The sequence below is a fragment of the Eublepharis macularius genome, chromosome 5, assembly GCF_028583425.1.
Source record: "Eublepharis macularius isolate TG4126 chromosome 5, MPM_Emac_v1.0, whole genome shotgun sequence".
NCBI lineage: Eukaryota > Metazoa > Chordata > Lepidosauria > Squamata > Eublepharidae > Eublepharis > Eublepharis macularius.
The window spans coordinates 142,308,779-142,322,638 of NC_072794.1; the positions used below are offsets into that span (position 1 = coordinate 142,308,779).

The following is a 13,860-nucleotide window of genomic DNA, read 5'->3' on the forward strand; positions in this document are numbered from 1 at the left end:
GGATTTTCCAACAAGTGAAAGCAGTCATTTCTCAAACACGAAGGCCAAAATACACTCCAAACTCTCAACAGATTTTTAAGCAGGCAAGGCCATCGCTGTAGAAATAACAGGAACAATTTTCTAATGGCAGCCAATATCAGCTTCTGCAACTGTATATTTACAAAATAGTTCATGAATCACAAAACTGGCTCAGAGAACCTCCATAAAAGGTGAGTGTCGTACACTGGACACAATGTTAGCTCTGGTTCACATCCTATGTGTGGCCTTGAGATATTCTGTCCCTCTAAGCCTCTGTTCTCCACCTTCAGCCAGTGACCTACTTATCATAGCTTTTGCAGGGTTAATTGAGGAAGGGAAATAAGTTAAGAATATGTTAATTCTAAGTGTTCATTAAATGTACAGCAGGAACGTAAGTTCTTGCATTCCTTCTGGAGATCAAGCCTAAGGCCTGGGAATAAATACTACATTCCTAATGTATACACAATCTATAATCAGAAAAATGAATTCTAATGACCAGTGTTGTGCTACAGATAAACTCTCTTTGGATCTAGGTTCTAATCCCAACTAGATTTGAATCTATTATGGCTCAGTCCCTTATCTGTAAAATCCACAAATGTTCTGTCCCATGTAATGTAACAAAGGCATTACATTAGCTTGTAATGCTATAAAATTCTTAAGCTTAGTGCAATTTTAGTACTTCAATTGGTTCTATCCATTCATCTTTCTCTGACACTCCAGGGCCATTTCCACATGGCTTTACCTTTGCTTGTAACGACCCAGAACATCGGGTAAAAACTGCGGAAGATCACAAATTTCGCGCGAGAAAATGCGATCTTCCGTGTTTTTTGTGCGATGTTCCGGGTCATTACGAGCAAAGGTAAGCCATGTGGAAATGGCCCAGATCTAATACAGGCCAAGGAATTACAGTAATGAACCCAAGAAATCAACCTTCAAATCCTATTTTAAAGGTCGTATCTGTAGAATGGAAACTTAGAGATTAATTTCAGAGGGCGTTTGTGAAAATAGCACAAAGATTATAATGGATTCGGGGATTTCTGTCTGCAAAGTGATATTTCATTGCCTCCCCCTTCCCAAAATACCCTCCAAAATGCCCTCCAAAAGGTGGGGGAAGTGAGACTGTTGAGCTCTGTGGGTAGAAATCCTTCTGTCAGCAGAAGCGCTCTGGTGGATTCAAGCCAGTATACATGCTATTAACAATGAGAGATTTATGTATGTGCCTCAGACCTTTCTAGAGCTGTTCTTCTTTGGTCTTTTCTTTGTACCTCTTACGGTCCTTGCATCTCATGTTCCAAGATGAGACCAGTGTTTTCTTGTAGGAGTAAGGCAAGAGGCTGGCCAAGGTTCAGTAAAGAAGCAAAGGATCAATTCTGAATAGTCAGTCCAAATAAAAAGGATGGAGACAGGCACAGAAGCAACAAAAGAGAGAAAGTAGAAGTAGCCGAAGTAAAAGCAAGACTGATACTTATACCATATGTTCTAGAAGTAATACACATGGTGCAGTTTGTTCCACAGACAGCTTGCAGGGGTAGGTTGTATGAATGTCAAAAATACAGTGAAGATGCTTATGCAGAAATCTCACTGTAGAAATTCTGCACATTTGTGTGCACCATAAAGCAGCTTTAGACTTTGTTTGCTATAACCCAACAGCCTGATAAGATGAAGAATATCTATCTATACTGATGAACATAGTTTTGTGAAAGTATTCCTATGAATATATATCTAATATACAAGGATGACAGATACATTTTGTAAACATTTCAGAATGCTAAAGAACAACCATCATTGCTGGGAAGGGGGAGATTAACACACCTGAACTACAGCTGATACAGAACTTTTCAAGGCACAGGAAGTCTATTTAACACACCTGTCCTTAAATGAAGCCTTCAACAGAAGGCAATTCCTCTCCTAAATTCACTTCCTTCTGCATTTCACTGGTGAAGCGCTCTGCTTCATTTTGTTGCTCTTTTGTCATCCTCTCTGCTCTTTTAAAAAATCAAATTAATTCAGCATAGCATGTTCCAACTTATGAGGAAACACTTGGCTCCTCCAGATCCATAGAGAATTAGCAGTTAAAGTTTCTTAGGACATAATGATCCTAAGTTTGGGACCAACAAAATACAAATGCTCACAGAGAAAGAACACAGAGTAAACTAAATCTAAATAGTCTGGAGAACAAATAATTATGTTTGCCTGCAACATCTGTGGGTAAAAAGTTTGGTGGGGGGTGAAGGGAAGACAAGATATTGTAGCTATGAACATGTGTGGGAGTGTGGTGGGACATAAAAGTATTCCATTTCAAAAGAAGCCTTTCCCTTCCTAAGAAACGAAGGAGTTTTAAAAACATCCCAATCCCAGACCAGTCATTTCTCAGAAATGTTAACCATCCAAGTGAAAGTGATGCAAGACCCGAGCACACGCTCTTTCCATCTGGGTTCGGCATCCCACTCAAAATGTTTCCAGTTCCCAAAATCATCTGCAGCCAGCTGTGTGCAATAAGAGGTCCTTGAGCCCAGTAAGTTCCTGCCTGCCTGGACTATAAATACAAGATTGTCAGAAAGCCTGATTACAACATTCCTCCTATCTGTGACATACACAAACTTGCTAAGTGCTGAAAGAAGAAAAACTCAGTTTTTAGGTCAAGGTGGGACAATCTGAGCGATGCTCTGAGCTTGGCTGTCTGTTCTCCAAGTGATGTTCTCCAAATCAGTTCATGCCCACCAACTTCAGCTATTATTATGTGATTCTTCTTTATCACTTATTTATGAAATATAACCACCACCCACCCCACTTCCTGCCCTCATCAAGGCCACCAAGGCAGCTAAGACCTTTAACATGCAATGGGCCTTCAACCTGGTTTGTTATCACAGCTACCTTATCAGGCAGGCCATTATAAAGATGGGAAAAGGTGACTAGTACAGCCAAACCACACATTATATGGAGGGATGTGCATTTGGATATTTATGGTCCAAAAATATTTGAAAAATATCTAATCAGTATTTTTGGGTACATGGGTGATATTTGGGAGTCTCAAGAATACCAGATATCAATTCTCAAAAAATATCCAAAAATATCCATGGCTGGCATTTTAATGCTCCTAGGCCTGTTTTTCTTCCATTTTACAAATTTTCGGGAAGTGTTTCTCTCAGGTAAAGGGATCAGATATTGGAGGAGAACTTCTTTGCAGAAAATAAATGAATAGGTACTAAAAATGTTCTTTCGAGAATCACAGTTCTCTTCTTCAGATGCACAGTTCTCTTCTTCAAATACCCTGCATCTGAAGAAGAGAACTGTGATTCTCAAAAGCTTATGCTACAGTAAAGTTGGTTAGTCTTAAAGGTGCTAATGGACTCTTCTATTTTTGCTACTACAGACTAACACAGCTAACTCCTCTGGAAAAATGTTCTTGCCACTCTCATAAAGAAAAAATATCATTGGAACAAGGTATGCTAGGAAAGTAGATAAGTATCTCAGTTTAAAACAAGCACAAGCAGATCTCATTAAAGCACTTAAAACAAAGCTCATGCATGCTGTATTGTTGTCATGTTTTTTCTTTATAGAGGTGGGAGGGGACAGAAGCATTAGTGATGAAAGGCTGTTGGTTCTGTTGGGTTTGCCACACTGTCCCTGGGATCTGCTGGAATTCTTTAATTTGACATTGGTTGTGTTGGGTTTGCAACAGTGTCCCTTGCTTAGGTTGGTTCTGCTGGGATTCTCTGATTTCACATTGGTTGTGCTGGGCTTGCCACACTGGTCCATGGCTCTGCTGGTTTGTCACTGGTTCTTGTTTGCATTTTGAAGCTTCTGGCCAGTGGTAGCTCTTCTGTGTGTTTTTGGTTATTGGGTTCTTTGAATTTTTTCCACATAGGAAACAATGGAGACAAGCAGGATGGCTGGGGTCACCTTGTTCAGGGGTCCATAGACTTGGACCCTTAGGATCAATTTGCTTGAATCATGGTGGGGGGGTGTTTTTAGTGGACAGGCAGCACTAAGTCCCCTGAAATTTTGATGTCATTTGGTTGAAAAACAGCCACTCCAGTCCCACCTCCTACTTCTCCATTAAAAACAATGGAACCCAAATAATTCTGGAATCCCACCCCACAAGGAACCTGAATCCTGAAACAGTATTGGAGCACACAAATACCCACAAATACCACTATTACGCCCCTTACCAAAATCCAAATTAAAAAAATACCATTTTTTCAAGTGCGCATCCCTGATTATATTTACACAATTGCATCTAAATTTCCTCTGACATTTTTTAAAAATAAAAACAGACATGGGAGGTTGCACAGAAGCAGAAGAAGGGTGAGTGACAGAAGGTACTTAATTCTTTTCCTGCAAACCATTTTTCCAGTCAAGAGTATCCACCCTTCAGTTGCCAGCCCCACCCACCCCAGGTGAGCAGATAGAGTTCCTCATATCTTTTCCTCAGAAGGGAAAGATGGTAATTTTTCTCTCAAGTGAAAAACAGCTGGAAAAAAAGAGTTTAACCAACCCCATCTTCCACATGTTCTGTGCTCAAGACTGCAGTCTATGAAGGCTACTTTTCATTTTTAGAAATACCAGGAGAAAGTTACATGTGAGTATCCTAACTTACAGCTTGGCCCACTGTCAGTGCCACTTGCCCAAGCAAATCATTGAAATAATGCCAAGATAGAGCAGGGATCTGAATTCTGTGCTTTCCAAGTATGACTGAGAACAATTCCGCATAACACTACAAATTTTAAAAATCCTTATTTGTAATCATACTGTACTTAGAAGGAAAAGCAGCCACATTAGTCAGGTTCTCATATCACTCTGCTCGCAATATAAAACAACCTAATAAACGATATTTTTAAAAGACCAAGAGTTAAACAGAAAAAGCATTGTAGTGTGAACTTTTGTAGACAACTGTTGCAGCTAAGTGGCTACCAATTAAAAGAAGATAAACATATTTTTAAGGAGCAAATACCAAAGGTGTTTTTTTTACAATAGGAAGCCAGCAATTGTTTTAATCTACCAAGAGCAGTTGCTATGCTCTGACATGATTGAAGCTAATAGTGCCTTACAAAATGGATTGCATAATCAGCTGCCTGGCACAGGAACACAAGCAAGACACTGCACAGGTAACACACTGTTCACAACAAGCTGGCAAGCTGGCAACATGATGGCCAAGCAAACGTGTACTATGGAACGGATGCTATTCTTTATTTCTGCGATACAAACATGCCAACTGCTGTCAATTCTCTGCAAGCCAATCAGCTATTCACGTCAACTCCTTGAAGCCAGTCAGTGCACAAATACAGAATTATGGTGTTCTGAGAAATTTTGGCTGTTAGGTTCAAAAGGCAAGTTTCTAATCCTCATGACTGTGATGAAATATTTGGAAGAACATAAGTGGTATTAAGAAGAGACACCCACATCTTTTGGAAACATGAAACCTAGAATAATTATGCAAGAGCATTTACTTAATATATTTGGAGCACATAATATAGGTTCACTTGGTATAAAATATGGGTATTTTAAAGAAGAAAAATAGGCCTGTCAATAACGACTGATCTGTAACTGTGCAGATTTTCCTGCCCCAAGTGTGATCGCTTTCAAAACACCATCTTCTCCAACAGCCAACATGGTGTTGTGCTTAGAGTGTCAGACTAGGATCTGAGAGATTCGGTTTCAAATCCCCACTCTGCCATGGAAGCTGGCTGCATGACCTTGGTCCAGTCACTCTCTCTCAAACTAACCTTCCTCACAGGGTTGCTCTGAGGATAAAATGGAGAAGAGGAGATAGTTGTATACATCTTCAGTTCCACTGTGGAGAAAATTTGGGAATAACTGAAGGAAATAAATACTGGATTTCCAAACTTCCAACAACCTCAGCTGCTTACAGCCTGATCTCTCAACACAAGGACAACTTCCTAGGAGCCAGATTAAACCCCTCTCAATACTTCCCACTCCCCTCTGCCTAGCAAAAGAGCACGGAACCCTTATTGGCAGCAGGAAGTCCATCTAAAAGTCAAAAGTGAACTGAAAGTTAGGGTATGGAAATAACTGTCCCACTGTCACAAATGAGGCAGTGAAAGAATATCTAGGCAACAGAAAGAAGTCATCCAGTGAATTCTGAAGTGGGAACAAATAAATGGAAAATAAAATAGGAATCAAAATAGATGTAGCCCTGGAAGTGAATGGAAAGAAACACAGCCATGACAGAAGAAGTGGAAACATAAAATAATAACAGAACAAAATAACTCTTCAAAGGGGAGTAGTAGTCAGAAACCTAGAAAAGCTGGGCATACCTTCCAAAGGTAACATACACCACAAGCAACTTGTTCTTTTTGTTTCTCTTAAATTAAGGGACAGGCTATCAGAACATAAAACAAGAATTTAAGAGGCACCCTGCTGGATCAGTCCAGCAATCCACCTAGTTCAGCATCCTGTTTCACACAGTGGCCACCAGTTGCTCTGGACGATTATCAGAACCAAAGCCATAGAGAAAATGGGGCCACAGATGATTTTCAAGAGGAGACAGAGGCCATATCCACATAGGTTCTGAGTTCAGTGATGTTAGAAATTTCCCCCCACTTCTCTACAGCATCATAGTAGATTCCTGCACCTCACAAGGCTATCCTGGCTTTTCTCCAATCTTTCTCAAATTGCTTTGCTGCAAAGTTTTAGGTAAGATCACAGGAAAGCCTGAATAGTTGTCATGTGGGTGGGAAAATTCAGATTCCCCCTCCCACACAGCAGCCATTTTCCCTGCCCCTATCTCCCCCACTGGCTATTTCCTCCCTCCACAACTGAAGAGGCTTTTAAAAAAAAATTAATAGTAGGGGTTTCTTCAAGCCACTGAGCCTTCATTAAAAAAAAATCAGCAATTGACTGTCATCATACTAATGTAACAATGTATGTAGCAGGTTCCCTGAATTCCCAACTTTCAGTGAAAAATAAAGTAAGCCTCTAGCGCCTTCTGTTGCAGACATACAAGAGAAAAGATGTAACCAAAAGAAATGAAAAGGTGGGAATTCAGAGAACCTGTTGATACACTTCTTGTTATACACCACTATAATAACATTCAAATGTTGATTAAAAAAAGAAGCCCCAGTGGCCCATGGAGGGTGGATGGCCACTGCTGGTGGACTGGGGCTGGGAAACCTGCCATGTAAAAGCCCCACTGTTGCTGTGCTGTATCAGCAGCTGCAGAGATGGTGAAAGAGTGAATCTAAGGATTGGTGAGTTATTAAAAGTCTTGGCTGAGATGAGTTTCAGATGGGTAGCTCTGTTGGTCTGTAGTAGAAGAGCAAGATTTGGGTCAAGTACTAACCAGATTTCCAAGGTACAAGCTTTTGAGAGTCAAAGTTAAAGCTGGTCTTTAAGGTGCTACTGGACCCAGATCTTGTCTTAGATTTCCAGGGTATAAGCTTTTGAAAGTCAAAGTTGGTCTTTAAGGTGCTACTGGACCCGACTCTTGTCTTAGATTTCCAGGGCACGAGTTTTCCAGAGTCAAACCTCCCTTCTTCAGATACACTTAAAAGACTTATAAACGCATCTGAGAAGGGGAGCTTTGGGTCTCAAAAGCTCATGCCCCGGAAAACTACTTAGTCTTTAAGGTGCTACTGGACCCGAATCTTGGCTGAGGTGAGTGTGTGTTTCTAACAGGGGCTGGATACCAGGATGCGGCTGGATTCGGGGAGGCAACACAGCCAAGAAAGAGGAAAGGCAAACTCCCTCCAAACCCCTCTGTGAAAGTAAGTGCAAAGCCAGCCGGAATGAAGAGGAATCCCCAGAGAGTAAGGGAGAGGGAGAGTGCTAAGACAAAGGGAGATGGATGCCAGAGCGGGGGGGGGGGGGTCCTGAACGGTAAGGTGGGAGTGCCCGAGGGGAAGCAAAGGGTGGACATTATTGACAAGTCAAGAGCGGCGAAGGGGGTGTGAAGAGAGAAGGGTCCGGGGAAAGGGCATGACACCGGGGAAGGGGGAGCGCGGGTCTTGAGGCAAACAGGGGGGGGGGGGTACATGGCTGGGGAAAGAGCCCTGTGGGGAGACTCAGAAACAGGGGAATGGGAAGCCGGTGAGACCGAACTGAGGGCATAATGTCGGGCTAACTAAGGGATGTGAAGCCGAGATGGAGGGAATGGGACGCGACCCCTCCTCGGGGGGGGGGGGAATGAAGGGGCGCCCGGAACGCTCCAGGGAAGGCACGTCGCCTCCTGGGCTCCAGCGTCCCCGGGACTCACCTCCTCCGGCGGTCGCTTCTCCGCTTCGGCTCGCCGGGTCCCAGCGCCCGTGAGGCGAGAGAAACTGCCCCGGGAAGCCGGCAGCCGAGGCCCCAACTGTGGCTCCGTCTAGCGTGGAGGAGGAGGAGGAGGAGCTGGAGCGGCGAGGGAGGGGGACAAACCGTCGAATCGACGCCACAGAAGCAGCGTCAGGGCTGAGGGGGCCGCGGAAGCCTCCCTCGACCGGGAGGCGAAGGGGAGAGGAATACGGAGCGGGCAGGCGCGACACACACAGAGTTCAGCGCGGCTTGGCAACTCCGGGGGAGAGCCGCGGCCTCGGAGGGGGTGACGTCACCGGTGTCAGGATCGTAAAGAACGCATGCGCTCTAGCCACTGGGTAGTGTCGCTGCAGCGTAGTTTCGCTTAGAGAAGGGGATCGTTCCTGTCCTCTTCCGGGGGATCGGGGCAGGAGGCGCTTCTTTATTTTGCCCTTCTCGGCTGTATTTTTTCCTCGGCTTTCTGCTCTCCCTCTCCCCACTTATCTCCTTTTCATCTGCTCTCTCTCTCTTTTCCATTCAGCCAAATAATGTAATTCAACCTGCATGTTCAGACTGGGAGAGGGTGGTTCGGAAAATGAGAGGGAAGGCAGCATGGTATAGTTTGATCTGGGTTGATAAGCAGGGTCGGACCTGGTCAGAACTTGGATGGGAGACCACCAGGAAGAACTGGGGCTGCTCTGCTGAGGAAGACAGAGGAATAAAAAGCCAATTCTGAATGTCTCTTGCCTTGAAAGCCTTTTGCTGAGGTCTCCATATGTCGGTTGTGAGTTGATGGCACATATTTGTAAAATGACACCGCTCTGGGATCTGGTAGATAAATATCTGCTGGTATTGGGGGAGTTGGATCAATTGATGATGGGACAAACAGTATGATTGTGAGCAAGGTCAAATCATTTCCTTGGAGTAATGGGATCATTGTGCACACGCACCAAGTTTCAAACAATAACTTCACATTGGTGAAGATATTCTCAGGTGAGTAGCTGTGTTGGTCTACAATTGAAGAGCAAGATCTGAGTCCAATAGCATCTTAAAGACCAACTAGATTTCCAAGGTACGAGCTTTCGATGGTCATGCTCACTGGGATTCAGTAATGGGCACAAGTTTCAAGTGGATAGCCATGTTATCCTGTAGTAGAAGAGCAAGATTCGAGTCCAGTAGCCCCTTAGAGACCAGATTTCCAGGGAATGAGCTATCGAAAGTCAGAGTTCCATTCGTTAAGACGACAAACAAAAGGAGAGAATTGTGAGCTTGTCCACCCACACCAGCTGGCAAGTAACAGGAAGGACAAAACCATGTCACATTGCGATGGGCAAGGACAAGGAGATTGTAAAAGGGGCAGCTGTGGGCAGCTTTTGCTAGGGGTCTTCTGAAAAGGTGGGCTGTGTAGAGTCGTCTGTATTCTTTTAGTCTGCAGTGTGATAGGGCAAATGGTTTGAACTCATAAATACGTCTTTAAAAATTATGTATACATGGGCTGTAATAAATATAGCTGTTTGAAAACAACTCTCTTGTTTTCTAAAAATTAGTAATTTTTAAGGTGTTCTCAAAATAGTTTCTGGTTTGTTTTGTTTGCTTTTTTATGGCTGCTTTCTTGACTCAAGGGACCAATTCCTGTCTAGTAACTTACAAAACAAAACAAAATCCTAAGATTCCACAACTTGGCTCCTTACTCACAGTCAGGGTTGCCAGCTGGCCTGGTGAGATATGTCCACTCTCTTTAATGGAGTCTTATATGTAGAAATGAATAGTTGAAGCTCTTCATAGCATGGAAGTAAATAACATCCCATTAAACTTTTATTAAAGGGACAGGACATCCCCCCCCTTCAAAGCTGCTGGCAACCTGCCACAGTTGTTTCCTCAGCTTAAAAAACATTACACAGGATGGCGATCTTGTTGTGGGGTCCAGTTGTTTGTTCGGAGCATCTTCACAAGTGCCATTCTCTGTTTCCTCTTTGTGTGTGTGTGTGTGTGTCCCCTGCTACATGAAGAGGTAGTATGGTGTAGTAGTTATAGGGTACAACGTAGGATACCCCCACTTACCCCTGGTTCTGTCACTCTCTCATCTTTATGCAGCTCACAGGGATGTTCTGAGGATAAAATAGGGGAAGGGAAACCAGGTAAGCTGCATTACCCTTCGAGTAAGAATGGTACAGGTAGCCTTTTAAGGGTTATTCTACATCCACTGTTTTAGCAACAAACTGCAACATATCCTTGAAATAAAATGCCAGCCAAAAAAGATCCAGACGCTGACAACATTTTAATAGTTTTGGAAAATAACACCTCTCCCCAATTTGCTACATTTATAACAGACAATATAGAAACCATTCTCAAGACCTATTCATCTTCTAACTCTCAGCCTTACCTTACTCCAGGCCAAAAGAACACAAAGTTCCTTTATGTAGGTGGCTGTGATTTTATAAACAAAGGTCCCTGCCAATATGCTTCCCGCATTCCTGCTATTTCCATTTCAGGATGACTTCCCAGCATGACCTGTTTGGTTAATGATGTATTTTGTGCACACCCAACTGTAGGCCCTTTCCTGCCTCTGAGTCACTGGAAAGGCTCCTATCATTTTCAGTCAGCCTATAATGCTCAACAGCCCAGTCCTGAAGATCTGCTTTAGTTGCCATGCTGGAAATAATGGATTTCTCGCCACTCGAAAAGCAGCATCATATTCTGACAAGCTAAACAAGCTGTTTAACTTTGACCCCCTGCTGGGAAATGCCTCCCCTTTCCTCATGTCCCAAGCACTATGAGATTCCAGAGGAGGATTGGGTGGTTTGCCTTGGACTCTTGTTGTCTTTTAAGTTGCTAGGGTAAAATGGCACCCAACCACTGTTGACTTTGCACTCTTCTCACCAAAGTGTAGCATGTTGTTGATGTTCTTATATAATCATGCCATGTCCATGTTTTGTGCACCACTGATAGTGGATGCTATTCTTCCTATATTGTAGCTCCACGTAATTTGTTTTATTTAGTAGATTTGCTCACCTCAAGTACTTAACTGGCTTCCATGGCAGCTTCCAATAAAACAATCAACAACAAAACACTATTAATTTTATTCCCTATGATCTCCCCAGTGGTGACCCAAAGCGGCTAACAATTTTATTTCTCCTCCTCCATTTTATCCTCACAACATACCTGTATGGTAGGTGAGGCTGAGAGAAAAAGCGACTAGCTCCCAGATCCAGGTCCGATACTGTAATCATGATACTACACTGGCTCTCTGCTCAGGTGAACAAACTTTCTAATAGCATAAAAACAAATAAAACATCAAATAATGCATTAAAGCCAGTACACAGGTGGTGTGATGATGGTGATAATATTGTGCTTATATACCATTCTTCTAAACAGATGTGCCCCAATCAGAATAGTGAACATGGTCAGTGTTGTTATCCCCACAGTACAGCTGGGGAGCTGGGACTGAGATCATTGGCTTTCCCAAGGCCACCTACTGAGCTCGTTGTACTAGTGGGATTTGAACAAGCAGAGTGCTGATTTGCAGCCTAACCACTTAACCATTATGCTACAGCAGCCTTAACTATAAGAAAAACACAAACTGAACAATCAACAGAGCCCAAACTCAGTCAAATCAATGAAATGCCAACAGTTGGACCCAGCTTCAAACCAAGTTCACTAGATTTGGGGTGAATCACATGAACATTAGGACTCTTAAATACAACCCCATGAATTCCTCTATCTGCAAATGTATTCATGATTAAATTATTTTTTAAGTTCCCCCTGACTCCCTTCTCAGGAATGTTCCCTAAGTGGATAATAAACTCAAGCCTGTATTTTTTTTAATGAAACACAAAACTAATCTAAAAACAAAATACCAAACAAGAGATAAGAACAATAAACAGAAGATCTTTAGAGAATCATAAAATCAACAGATCATGAATACTATTTCTGTACCAAATCCAGAAGAGGGAAAACTCTCCTAATAGGATGGGCCACTCTCTTCTTTGAAATAATGTTAATGAACTGGCAAGCCTCTTTGGGCAGAGAGATAAAAGGTATGGAGCCACCAGTGCAGTGACTGTTACCCTCTATGCCATGTGTCATATCACAGATGGTACATAACATTTTAGGTCAAACTGGCTTCCTATCTAGTGAGCAAGTAGCTAATTTTTGTAGATTTTATGATATGTAATACCCTTGAAGCTCCCCGTCTCATTTATTTGGTCTTTTCCCAGGGACAGATTTCCTGATACTTCTTAAATATTCCAGTCCAATCCTATTTGACTTTGCCACAGCTAGAAGACAAAAGACTGTTGACAAACACCTGGTGCTTTTCTGAACCATTGCATCAACGATCTTGACATTTCAAAATTAGTCATCCCCGAAAAAAACAGAGTTTGGTTAGATTCAGTTTCACTGCACGGGAATTTACATTCTGGGGGGGAAATGACTCTGAGTTTCTGACTTTTTTTTCTCCTTCTTTGTGTTACTGTTTGCTGAATCACCTCTTTCAAAAGCCTCTTTGTTGATCCGCTGAAGAAAATCGCAGCTCCTTTCAAAGCCAGCTGAGAGAGACAGGAAACAACACACAGTGCCAAGCTTCCTCCCACTGCCTCTCTCTGTGGTTTTAAATGGCTCTTGTATCACTCCTCCTGGAAGAAGAGTGGACTGGCTGGGAAATCCCTTTAACTCCCTCCTCCTCTCTGTGGGGATTCCCTCTGACCTGGAGGGGTGCGGTAGAACAGACAGAAAGAGAGAGGGTGTCACAGAGACAGTTGCTAAGGGCTTGCTACTGTGTTTTCCGTTCGCCTTGCTGCAGACTACAGCAAAGCAATGCGGAAGCAGAAACAGCAGCCGCTTGTCTAAACCAAGCCAAATGTCTCACTCCCCCACTACCTTAGCCGGTACCTTTTGCCTGCTGTCTACTTGCCAATCAAGAGACATCAATTTAGCTGAAGAAGCTTTGATCGCCTCCGTCCTCTCCCCCTTTATATGGCCAGTGCTACTAAAGAACATCTTTTCCTGTGGCAGAGAAGCACTTTCACACTCCTCCCCCCATTCTGTTCCTGGGAATCCCTCAGAAATAGCATAGTGGAGAGTCTGTAGTGGGAAAGGTAACTTGGCAGGGGAAGAATAACGATCCTGCTAGCCGGTAGCTGGTGAGTAACATCTCATTGAATTTCTTCTCTCTACATGAGGTCATGGCCTCAAACTGGGTGGAAGATTGGCTAACAGAGAGGGAAGGTCTGGTTGATGCTCTGAAGCCTCCCTTCCCACTTGTTTTTGTTGTATTTGTTTCCTGTATTGCTAGCTGCTTTGGGTCCCCTCTGGGAAGAAAAGCAGGATATAAATCCATAAATGAAAATCCCTCCCTCTTCTTCCGCTGACAGGAGTCATCAGAAACAAGCCACTGTTACACAGCAGCACCATGCATTCATGCACAGCTTATTCTATTATCACTCCAGAGAAATATTATCTCATGAGAGGGACCTTCTTGGTTTTCTTACCAGTCTTCAACTGCATTGAAGACACTTGTGTTCATTTTATGAGTACCAAAAAGTCTATCCCCTTGCCAGTCATTTGGGGGAACTTTTAGCAAACACGATTGCAGTGTTTTGGTTATATTGT

The 13,860-nt window shown here is 43.0% G+C and overlaps 1 protein-coding gene across 1 annotated transcript in view; it reads right to left on the reverse strand.

Moving 5' to 3' along the window:
• Positions 1-8,486, reverse strand: part of ZHX3 (zinc fingers and homeoboxes 3) — a 54,116-nt gene extending 45,630 nt beyond the window's left edge. The window contains exon 1 of the mRNA XM_054979902.1: positions 8,234-8,486. The gene's annotated coding sequence lies outside the window, so the exon portion shown is untranslated. The remainder of the gene's footprint in view (positions 1-8,233) is intronic.
• Positions 8,487-13,860: the final 5,374 nt, after the last annotated feature.